Consider the following 12,336-nt stretch of genomic DNA (forward strand, 5'->3'; position numbering starts at 1 on the left):
CCTGAAAAAAAAAGGTTATTTTTATACTAAGGGATGATGTAGCGTTCTAATAGTGTAAGAATATTTAATATTAAAATCTTTTAATATTTAATAGTTCAAACAAGGGAATAAAGACCTCAGTACTATAATATTAGGATACAAAGATCCTTAACACTATTCATGTTAAGCCCATATTATCTGAATCGCTATCATTCATTGAATCCAATCAAACCCATCCATACTTATGACCGCGTGACCTTATTCTAAACATCTCGACGAACACTTACGGGCGCCACTGTACTTGAACAGACAAAAAACACTTCCAATTCCAATTCAAACTTGTTTTGACGTTTCACATAAATCATTGTGATACATAATATAAGGTATCGCTGGATGTGTAACGAATCAAACCACACTGACATCCCTAACTAGATCGATTCACATCGTACGATTTTAATTTCTGAAACAAATTTACGAGGAGTCGTTATGAAAAAGCGGAGGTCGGGAGCCATGTCAATCGTATTGTGTGCTTTAAATTAAATATAACGAATACGTGCGAGTGGCTCCCGGGCCGGCGGGATCCAATATTAATGTGATAGGAAGCAATTTGGACAATTCTGCCAGTCATCCGGCCGCGCGGCTTCGGCTAAGCAGCGGGAACGTTCTCTCGTGTCATTTCCTATTGATTTACACGTGAACTGTTCATTTTTATTAATGTTACATTCAATTGTTTTTTTTTTGTGAACCTATCTTATTAACGATATGGTATTTTAATAATAGTATCATAGTTGTAAAGTTTTTTTGTCAGTATGCCAATTTTATAGATGTGTGACCATTGTACTACCAGCAGGTGCAGAGTGCAGTGTAGTTAATCATTTTGGTACGACAATAGTTTAACTAAATGATCATTAGTATAGTAGCTGTGGACCAAGTGACCTTCCCAAGGCCACCAACGAGTGTTCACTGCGAAAGAGTTCACGTGCCAAATGAAACTCAACCTTTTACGAGTAACAAATTCTTGATTACTTTTTTATGGGCCTTTTATTTTTTTTATAATAATTATGTCAAATACTATAATTCTTCCCGGCTTCACCTATGTTCAAATCTTGAATTGATTTATATAATATAAATACTAAATACTATCGAAATTTAAAAACAAAGTAGTTGTGTTGACCAATTTTAATATCGATTCAGTTGTTTCAGAGTTTACGGTTTACCTTTACCAACAAATTCATACACAAACCATACTTGTTTATAATTTTAGTATATATTATATAACATAAGGACAATCAAATAATGTTCATAATAAAAATATCAAAATAAGATATCTAAATGTATTAATTGTAATACTTTGCACACTCCGTTGTACTACATTCGTTCTTAATTTTTATAGCGTAAGGTCGTTTACCGTGTAAGTGGGTCACAGACTGTGTGTGATCTCCACTGTCCGTGAACACCCACAATGTCAGAAGAATCGTGCGAGCGTTACCTTAAGAGAACGCAATTGGGCTTGGGATATGGCTTGGGATATATATGAGTCTCTAGCAATCTAAAAATATGATAAATAAAAAAGAACGCGAATTGTATCACCCTGTAACATACTGGCCTTGTATGTTACAGGCCTATCTAAGGTTTATAAAATACCTCGTAATTTTCAATACGAACAACTGAAAAATTCATTGATAAAATATTCACCATCATCCATTAACTGAAGGTATATACGCGGCAAACAAAATAACTGAATCAATTTTAATTAACTAGCAGCCCACGATCGCAGTTTTTATACAGGCATTCACATAAATAACTTTGAATATTCATTTACGCGAGAACACCTCCCTTCCCGCGGGTTCCGTGCGTTCTCGTACGAGTACGTACCTACGGGTTGATACGAGTGTGTACGAATCAATACGCGGTCGGATGCGTTCCAAAAATACTAGAATAATTGATGAAATGTTACAGTTTTATTGATTTACTTGTGTGTATTTTATGTAGAGTTAAAAAATAATCTGACATACTTTGTGATTGATATTTTTTTACGTAATGCGTTCCCTATATTTTAGATATAAAAGTGTATATTAAATAAATACTGCCTTTGAGCGAAAAGCGGATAATTAGCAGAACTCTTTGGTCATTATAACTTTGGTCACTGTCTCTATACATAGAGTAATGATATAAAAATATTATGAAGTAAAATATTTTTGATAACCCATTTACCCAACGCCAAACAACCTATGACACGTTGTTTATCTAGATTTTTGTTTTTTACGATTCCTTAGTATCTTTATACGTAGTGATCAGTTTTTTTACCTTTGTTATGATAGAGGTCTTATAACAATAAGTTTTATGGTACGGAACCCTTTATACTCAAGTCCACTTCGCGATTCGTCGGTATTTTGTTTTGATACAATGTATTTTAGGAAAACATAAATGTATTTTTTACAATTGACGTGTGAGCTAAACGTATTTATTAATGCAATTAAAAATTGCAAAATTTCAATTACTTACTGGAAATTTTAAGGATGTTCATGTATGACTTCTTTTAATGATGTGAATTGAAAAAAATAGAATGCGTTATAATTTACGACAGTTTTGATACATAGGTTTAAATTATTACCTACAAGGTTTATGTTTAAAAAGTTTTAAGACTCTATTGCCCTCAAAAGTAGATGTTTTTGATATTATTGCCAAAGTCTGTTGTGAAATGTTCAAAGTTTGTGGATATATTCAAGTCATTATCGGTAGAGACTGAAGGACTAACTCAGCATGTATGTATAGATTTCCTCGCAGTTCCGCTGCGTTAATTCGAGATAAAAGTCCCGCTTTAATTTTCCCGGATTTTAGTGGCCTATGCCTTTCCTAGGATCTTAAACATCTTAGATAGATTCTTAAATTTTATATGAAATTTCACTGAAATCGATTCAGTGGTTAAGCCGTGTAAGCTTAACAGACAGACTTTCGCATTTATAATATAAATCTGGACTGCAGCGCACTTCGGCTGTGAACGGTTGGGTTTTATATTCGAATCCCAGGCTGGACAACTATAACTTGCGTAATTTTTTCTAATCAAATAAAATCTATGTTACTCGGGGATGATATAAACCGAATATAGCAATAACCTAATCTCCTTTTAGTTTATTGGAAGACAAAAGAGCACACCGTATAATCTTTCTGTAGTATGTTAGGGAGGCCAACAGAAACAAGTAATTATTCTGTCGCAAATTATGTAAGCGAAATGTCGATTCTTAATTACGCCATTTTAGTAAATCAGTATGTAAATATATCTGGCAATTGTGGCAAAACATTTTAGGTCTTACGCGACAAATTAACCATTAGTTAATAAAGTAACAGTAACTTGCATATTTACGCGTCCACCATAAAAGGTATTGAGTTTTGAATACGTGTTCTGTACCAGCCACTTATGGAGATCAGCGAGATTCCTCTGTGTTCCTTTATAGATAGAAATTGTTTGTCACATTATCAAAAGCAGTTAGCATGTTTGTCTCTTAATTTTCTAAGAAATCTGTCGGACATGTTTGAATATTGTGTTCAAGTTATATTTAGATTTTTAAATAGTAGTGTCTTGTTATTGGTTTTGTTGTGTTTCGTGTTTTATACAACGAATGTAGTCGTTTCTCTTGAGCTCTTAAGTTTCAAACAAGGTTTTTATGTAAGCGTTTTGGGTAGAAAACAAAGACTGGGATTATAATTTAAATTCAATATAATTAGCGCGCAGGTCCGTTGTTGCTTTAACCTCGGTTGACTAAATAATTCCTGTTTATGATGACACCCAATCCCTTATGAATTTAATGCGAGTTCCTCGTACAACTGTATCGTGAGGTGTTATTTCAGATCCATCAGCGTGGCCGTTAAACGGAAATAGCACCAGTAACACAAGTCACATTCGATTTAAATACACAAATTTTTGAAAACGTCTGTTTATTTAAGCTAAAGCACGCGCCGCTTCTCGCCCCCCTGCGCCTCGCCCACCCCGCCGCCGCCCGCCACGTTGCTCTCTCAAATGATCTTCGCTTGTCTAACATTAATTTTGTTTGTAATTAGATTTTGTTCTTGTATATGTAATATGTTACTTGCGACGTGGCGTGCGCCGCACTCGTTCGATCCGGATATTCAAATATCTAAATGAATATGTGGGAAAACGTTGCGTATGAAAAGATACGGGGGTGTGATTTGAAATTGAATGTGAGAACGATAGCGTTGGCGTTGGTGTGTAAATGACCGGTGGGCCGGTGTCGGGTGTGGCGTAGCGGTGGCGCGGCCGTGGCGTGGCGTCGGAGCGAGAGACGAACGCCACCACGCGACACGGCGCGGATGCGTTCATAAATTTGAATATGGAAGTGAGTTCTAATGGCGTCGCTGTTTATTTTTACTGCACCCCCCGAGCCGCACGCCCGAATGCGACGCCGAATTTATTTCCATGCATTTTAATATCTCCCTCTGAATAGCTATTGCCATTTTCACGTGGTTTTATTGCGAACTGTATAGGCGTGTTATGTTCTTTGTTTTGTTACGATCGAACGAGATGGACAATATCGACAGCGCGTCGTAAGGTTTCGGGTATTGACTGCAATTAACGCTTCAACGGAGGGGTTACCGAGGCGATAATAACCGTGCGCCGTAATCATGCAAATTTTCGCATTTATGAAGTGAAATTGTGATGGAATGTTGAGGCCGGCTATGTCAGAATTAAGTCATTAAAAGTGGACGTTGATTGATTGGAGCTTGTGTAAAGGGCACGCATCGCGGAAGCGCACGCAGTCCGCGCACGAAACCGATGCTTGACGAACATTTACGTACTGAGTCTAAGCGCTGTATTACCATTATTGTAAATCTCGACTCATTTACGCCCATCCAGGCTAGGCAGGTCCCAACATAGCAAACCTAACGACAGTGGACCGAAACTCTGAATGGCGCTTGGCAAATAGTGTAACTCTGACGTGTTGTACTAATAGTCTAATTTTAGTTTTTAATACCTAGGTACCTACTAAGTGTTTGGTTAAATGGACTTGGTAATTAAATGACAAATAGACGTCCTCTGCTTTGATGAGACGGATAAGACGCTCTCATGGATTAAATAGCTCGTTTATTATTCAGCCAATTTCAACACTAGGGTATGATGTAGGGTCTTTACAAATGATAATCCTAAGAATCTTAACAACTGTAGATTATTATAATACTTTTGTAAAAAGAAAATTGAACGCCTGAAGTTAAGTAAACATGGGTTTATTCTGTGAAAATTAAATAAAATAAATACAATTATAAAATATTTTTAAGAATCTACTTTTTTTGCACAATAAGTACCTATACTTTTCATAATTAAAAAAAACCTATTTTAGAACTTAGAAACGTTAAACAGAAATTGACTCTACATGTCGTATTCGAAAATGGAACCTGGACATATAAAAAATCCAATGTAATGTCTTTTAAAAATAATATTCCCAAGCCTAGCGTAATTGAATTTACAAAATGTGCAAATTAAAGTATATTTCCCAAACATGAAAACGTTCAGAACTAAATTGTTTGAAGTTCAAACCAGAACAAAGATATCTTGCCTGTGCGTGTCGGGTTATTACGTCCAGCAGACGTTGAGAGAGGAGATGTTAATGTTGTAAATTATACAGAAAAAATATTGTCGACGTGGTTTACAACGGCTTACTTCGTCAGATGAGTAGGGTTGACAACTCCATAGATTTTCCGGGATTTTTCCTAATATAACGCGACGGTTGTGTTTAAGGGTTTGTGTTTCTATGTTTTGAGCCCCGATATAGTCGGTTTCCTTTTCTTAGTATTGCGATGATTTGTATAGGAAATAAGAATGTGTGTTTTTTATTGGTGCTCTATAATCATTTTTTGTTCTTATGTCTCAGCACAGTATTTTGTAACCAAAAGTTCTATATGATTTTGCTACTGTTTAACGGCGGTCGTGTCTCTCTTATTATCACCACCATACTTCTTACCATCAGGTGAGTGGGATGCTCGTTTATCATTACAAAATAAAAAAAGAGTAAAATGTTTGTGTGCTTCATGAAAACATCTTCATGTCTCGGTGTTGTAGAGCTGATTATCCCATCTTTTATGACTCCAAAAATTCGAGACTTAGCAATGGATAATACTCTGCCATAATATGTTTGATTGTTGCGAGTATTATTTTATCCGAAGCTATTGTGCATTTGTCCAGCGTTGGCTTAAATCATGGCCGACCCACAGATGCGGTACGTGAGTACATGTTTGCAAAAATGCGCTTCGACGGATTTATTGAACTATAATTATGGACCGTCTTGAAGGTTTTCTTTTTAGATTAGCGTTTCGTGTGAACAACTCATTAAACCGTCTTGTGTAAACAATATGCTTTGTGTTTTACGGCTTTCCTATAATATGATGAGTTTGAGATCTGTGTAGGTTTAAAAACAGGCCTTTACCCAGCTCTGTGAATAGATTACAGCGGTTGTAGAGTCGTGATTGTGTCTGAGTATTTGTAATTCTGCAATGTATTACCGACTTTGGGTAGTAAAGTGCAATGTTATTAGAAGGAAGTTGAATATATTTTGTAGTGTAGTTTAAATACTTTTATTTTGCACTTATTTTTTGAATAAGTGCAAAATAAAAGAATCATCATCTCCTATTTACTTAGGTTTCAAGACAAGTGACAGATAATTTTCCGCGGCCAATATTTGTAACATGTGTATGTTACCTTAGCTCATTAACAAAACACTATCGGGTTACAGAAATGTTTAAAGGCATTAAGTCCAAAGCAAAGGCTTTGTAGAGCGCCAACTGAAAAAATAAATCTCCCTGGTTGCGGCGACGCGGCGGTGGCGCGGCGGTGCCACGGCGGTGGCGCGGCGTGGCCACGATTCTCTCTTGAAATATAAAAGTGTCCGGGGGCACTCAGCGGCCGGACGCTCATATTTTGTTATTTTATTTATATTAAAAGTAATGGTCTGCCGCGGCATAATGCTCTAGACGGTTTTTGCGCATTTTTCTCTTTTCTCCGTGTCGTATATTTTCACTTAAATGACGTAGGTACGTGACCCCTCTCATTTCTGTTAGTTTATACTGATGTACTGTGGTTTTTATTACGACATCCAGCCTTTTAAGTGAAATGAATGTTTTATCTTTTGTTTGTATACTAACTTTGTTATAAAAGTATATGTTTAACCTAAAACGCGTTCTATGATACGTTTATAGAGTCGTGCAAAACAGTACGGCCGGTCGCGTGTCTGTCGACTGCATTAAGAAAACCTGAACAAGTAGTAGCAGTACTTGTGGTATACTCCGCCACATTGATATAGTGGCATAAATTTACTTACCATAGTTTTATGCTATCATAAACAAGAAATACAGACATCTTCAGTGCAATGCAATGTTGGAAAGCGGCTCGACGACTGAAAGCAGGCGAGCGTTTGCGAAACGATTTGGTTCTAGTGTGTCAGTGATAGGGGTGAAATCCGTGTGGCGTGTCACGCGGCTGCAAGTTCGGCTTGCCAACAATCTGCACAAGCAGGGTCTATGTGTAAGCGAGGCGCTGCGGCGGCGGGCAGCACACAGTACGCCTTGCGTCCAGGCAGGTGGGTCGCATTCGGCGCGGCTCGGTGCGGCGGCGGCGGTGGCGGTCGTGGCGGCGGCGGCGACGCTCTTCCGGGGAAGGCACTATCACGGGTGCAGCACGCGGAGGCGCAGGGAGGCCGGGGACGCAACCGCCACCCCCTCGTAAATAACGCGCGCTGGCGAGCCGGCGAAGCGCCCGTGCCAGATTCTACAGCTAGAAACAGTTAAACGCTCATAATTTCGTGCTGGTTAAGCTTATCTTTGTCTCGTGTACGAAAATTCGTTTCGCCGTCCCCCTCGCGCGTTTTCGTGGACATATTTTATTTGTTGCAGCGGAACGTTCTGTCGCGTCCTGGGCCAAAGTTATAATTGTCGTTCGACATACCTTCGCAGCTTCTGCATAAAGTTACCCGACCGAGCTTACATTGTTCAAATAACTTTATCTGGTTAATGTTTTAAGCTTATTTCATTTTGGATTGTTGAGGATTACAGAAACTTCCTGTGTATATACTTGTATAAGATGTAAAGGTGATATTATTACTTATATCTAAGAAATGCAAATACTTTGTATTTGTTGCCTCTTAAACCGTGGTGTCTATAGCGTTCAAGTTATGAATAGTGAAGATCGCGAGTAAAGTTTTGGCATAGGTACACGCTGGAAAGGCATTCGAATGTCGTGCGATAGTGCTGGGGGTCGCAGGCGGGCGGCGTTAAGCCGGTATCATCCCGCCTTATCGCGGGCGGGGGGTGCGCGCGGCGCGGTGCTTTCATAATAATTTTAATACGCAGGGAGGCGCGCTACAGCCGGATTTCCGGCGCATACTTTTATAAGCGGTTTTCGCCTTCCTCGGGGATCTGGCGCTATGTCAGGGCTGTCGCCCTCGCGTGCATATCCTCAATCTCTGCCCCGGTTGCTGAACACGCCCGGGGGAATTTTTCACTTTAGCCTAAATTCCTTCTGCCACGTTTGCACACTCGTTAACACACTTTGTTTTGTATACCTAAGTTAAATTCTTTATGACACCGTTTACGGATTTTGTTTGTGATTGAAAAGTTTAAGAGTTTACTCTTGCATGACTATTGATTGCATTTAATTAATTGTCTTCACAAGGGATCAGCATTCAAGTTACTTATGCAACATAATCATTTTCACACTTCCGTGAGGAATTTCTGTTCATTTGCACTCATGTTTCTAATACCGGCAGAAAAATAAATATCATCTGTCAGAAGACAACGGCGTGAGCGAGATCAGCCAATTTGCCAAAATGGATATAACTAATGAGCGCAGTAATAGAGGAGCTTGAGTGGAACATTAATAGAGCGGCAGGTATGGCAGGAGCGGCGGCGGAGGCGGGGGCGGGAGCGGGCGCGGGCGCGGGCGACGCTAACGAGCGTTTTTATCCAGCGCGAGCCGATGATGGATGGACCTACTTCCGACCGCGACGTCCGCACTTCCGTCGCTCCTTTTGTATATTTATCAACATTAATTTCAATGTGCTAGAAGATATATTCGTCTAGCGGACTTGTGTATTTCGTTTTTGTTCTGATATTTGCATATTGCCGTATTAATATTATAAATGGATAACTTTTTACTAGTGTGATTATCTTTATCGTTTTGCATAGGTATAGATGGGAACGTTTTAGATTTATGGGACATAGAATAGAAAATGCTTTCCAACTTTTCTATAAGTACTATGTTCAATAATATTTGGATATAAACTGATCCATCATGTTTATAAATTCATTAAACATGAACTGTAAAATAAATCATTAACTGCCTTGGTGGCGTAGTTGTACGACTGCAGTGCTGAGGTCTCGGTTGCGGTTCCCGGGTCGGGCGAAGTGATGCTGGGATTTTGTACTTAATATCAGCCTGTAGTCTGCAATCTGTGTTTGATATGGCGATAGACTCGCCTTTATCACATCATGGGACGCAAGACCACGGCAGAAAGATGGCGCACCTGTTGCGCCTCTGCCTACCCCTTCGAAGATAAAAGGCACTAGTGTGTGTCCAAAATAAATCTGAGCGTATCTCATGACGAAATCTAACATGTTTGATTCTGATGTCTAAAACATTAATTAAAAATTATAGCAAGAATACTGTTTCTATAAAGTGATAATGTTAGAACGAATCATGTAAGTTGTACGTAAACATTAGAAATTATGATTTCCATCACGAGGCGCGGTGAGGAACAACATCGTGAGAATCTGTGGCACTTGTATTAATATGTAAGTGAAGTCAGTGCTAGGGATGTGCTTAATTAGAAAATTAGTAATAGATAACACGACTATAGACCTGTGATATCTTTTTTGCCACAAGAAATAAAAAATGTGTTGCACCCCTACTTTAGAATAGGATAAAAACAAGTGGAAGAAAAATTCATCTTTACCCTTTACATATACATAGTATTCCTACTTCTATAATCTCTAGTAATCAGAACTATTGAAATACGGTGTGAGACGAAATTTTTGTCTCTAAAAGTAATCTTTCTTTCATAGGAATTTGAACGCAGGTTGCTCACATTTCATTCTAATGAATTTACTGAGCTAGGAGTTAATAAGAAACAATAGTTACAAGGGTGTCTAAAAAAAATACGACTCTGAAAGTTATTATTGTTACTCGAATAATATTTGCAAAGACGATCTAATCGACGCTAATATTGAGTGACGCGTCTAATGACCACTATATTACTTGGGGGATGATCGCAATACATTAGCGAGATATCCTTATTTCGCGTCCATCACTCTTATTAACTATACAGAGAAACATACTTGATATAGACGTAGAGATAGTAATCGATGTATAAACAAGTTCAAAAGACACGCTAACAAAATTTATATTCGACTTCATAACGCGGTACGTAATACAAACGGCTTAATTGAATTTATAGGCACGTACACAAATGAATATGAGTCGAACGGCTGTTTTATGCTTAATGATTACTTATTAAGCATTCATTGCGTCTCCGTGGTGCGGTGAGAAACTCGTAACATAAATTTTGCGTATTATTTACGTTGACAAGTGTGCGTTATGAAATTATAATGTGTTGATTGACATGCAGCGGGCGGATGGTACGTGCTCGCGTCGCCACTTGCCAGCAGTACCACGTACCACGCACCACGATTGGCACTCGCACACGCATTCCAAGGAAGGACTTTCGTGTACAATTTAATTGAGGGTGGGAAACTTTGTTGACCTTTGATGGTCTACTTTAAAGCGTCTTAGGGAGTACCTGACTTATAAAGTCTGATTAAATAATATATTGCGATGGTTTACAAATGACAATGTTTTATTGTTATGTAGAGTCACCAATCTTGGTACAGGTTTTGTAGACACAGACTGTTGTTAAGGTGTGTAAGAAAATTTAACATATTATAATTACTTTAATGTCTTAGGATTAAGAACATTATGATTTATTATAGGATGTTATTAATTCATTCTCAACATGAGTTCTCATTGAATCGTATAAAAAGAAGAAATAAATGTATTTAATAATATTATATTACACGAATTCTCGCTGAGAAAAACGTCTTAATACAGTTATTCGCATAAATATATAGGAGTCCAATAAAATAGTAATTCACACATTGGTCGAGTAGCTTGTATTCATTCAAATGGAATTTGTGCGTGGAAAATATATAAGTCTTTATAGAAGTTCGTACTTCCGCGGATAGATTCGCGCGAGTCGAAATAAAGCAAGCCAATCAATATTAACACGCCGCAAACAGCGTAAATTGTTGCCTAATGCCGTACACACACTCACACATGCACGCACGCACACACGCGCCCCGTCAGTCCGTGAACCGACGCTTACACTAGCCAGGGTGCTCTCACCTTTATCGCAAATGAGGACATTGTTCACATTTACCTATAAATTTGCATCGGGCTTATGTACCGTGCCCTGCGGAAGATGTTGCGCGCTGCCAAAGGAGAATTTTAGAATTTACTCAACAGATATGGTTCCCAGTTCAAATATAGATAACGCGGTGAAAATGTACGACTTGGGTTTACAACCGCAGGTCGGGCTTGCAACTACGAATTAATTTACGATTATTAGTCATAGATATAGGCGTGGCTTGGTGGTTTTACGATTAACTGCGATCCTTTCTCTACCATTTCATTTATTCCTTTGATGGTGGGATTCACGATGAAAATCACTTTCACAAACTGTCTATCACAATCAATCGGTTTATATAAAATTACTATGTAAGACGCAATGGGGTTTTTAACAGTAAAATATCTATAACTATTAAAATTTATAGGAAGCATTGTAACTATCTAGCTAGAATAACAGCTAAATCATCGATATAGAATGTGTTAGTAGGTGAGAGAAGCACTTCTCAGGTGTTCCATATCATCCTGTACGCGTTGCGCATTACATTTACACAAGGAGCACACAGGCATGGCGGCGACCGTCCGCACACCGCCCAGCGCACGCACACCACGCACCGCCCGGCCTGTAATAACTCGGAACCACAATAAATCAATGTGATTAATGTCATTAAGCACTGTGTGCCGGCCTCTCTATATTCCGTCAATATGCACTGTTTTACGACACGCCGCGCCACGATAATTAGTCAGCTTTGTTAGGTCTGTTGACGAATGGACACGTCCGATCAAATCGCGCTGAACAGAAATTAGACCAATAAAAATATGTATACGAGCGGCGTCTGCACTGCCAGTGGTATGAGAATTACATTGAATGTGACATGTTAGATGAGATCAAAGCGAATTTATAACGGAGCGTTCATAAACACGTCACTCGTGCAAAAAATGATCTCTGCTATTTC

This window comes from Manduca sexta, chromosome 23 (assembly GCF_014839805.1).
Source record: "Manduca sexta isolate Smith_Timp_Sample1 chromosome 23, JHU_Msex_v1.0, whole genome shotgun sequence".
In the NCBI taxonomy this organism is placed as follows: domain Eukaryota; kingdom Metazoa; phylum Arthropoda; class Insecta; order Lepidoptera; family Sphingidae; genus Manduca; species Manduca sexta.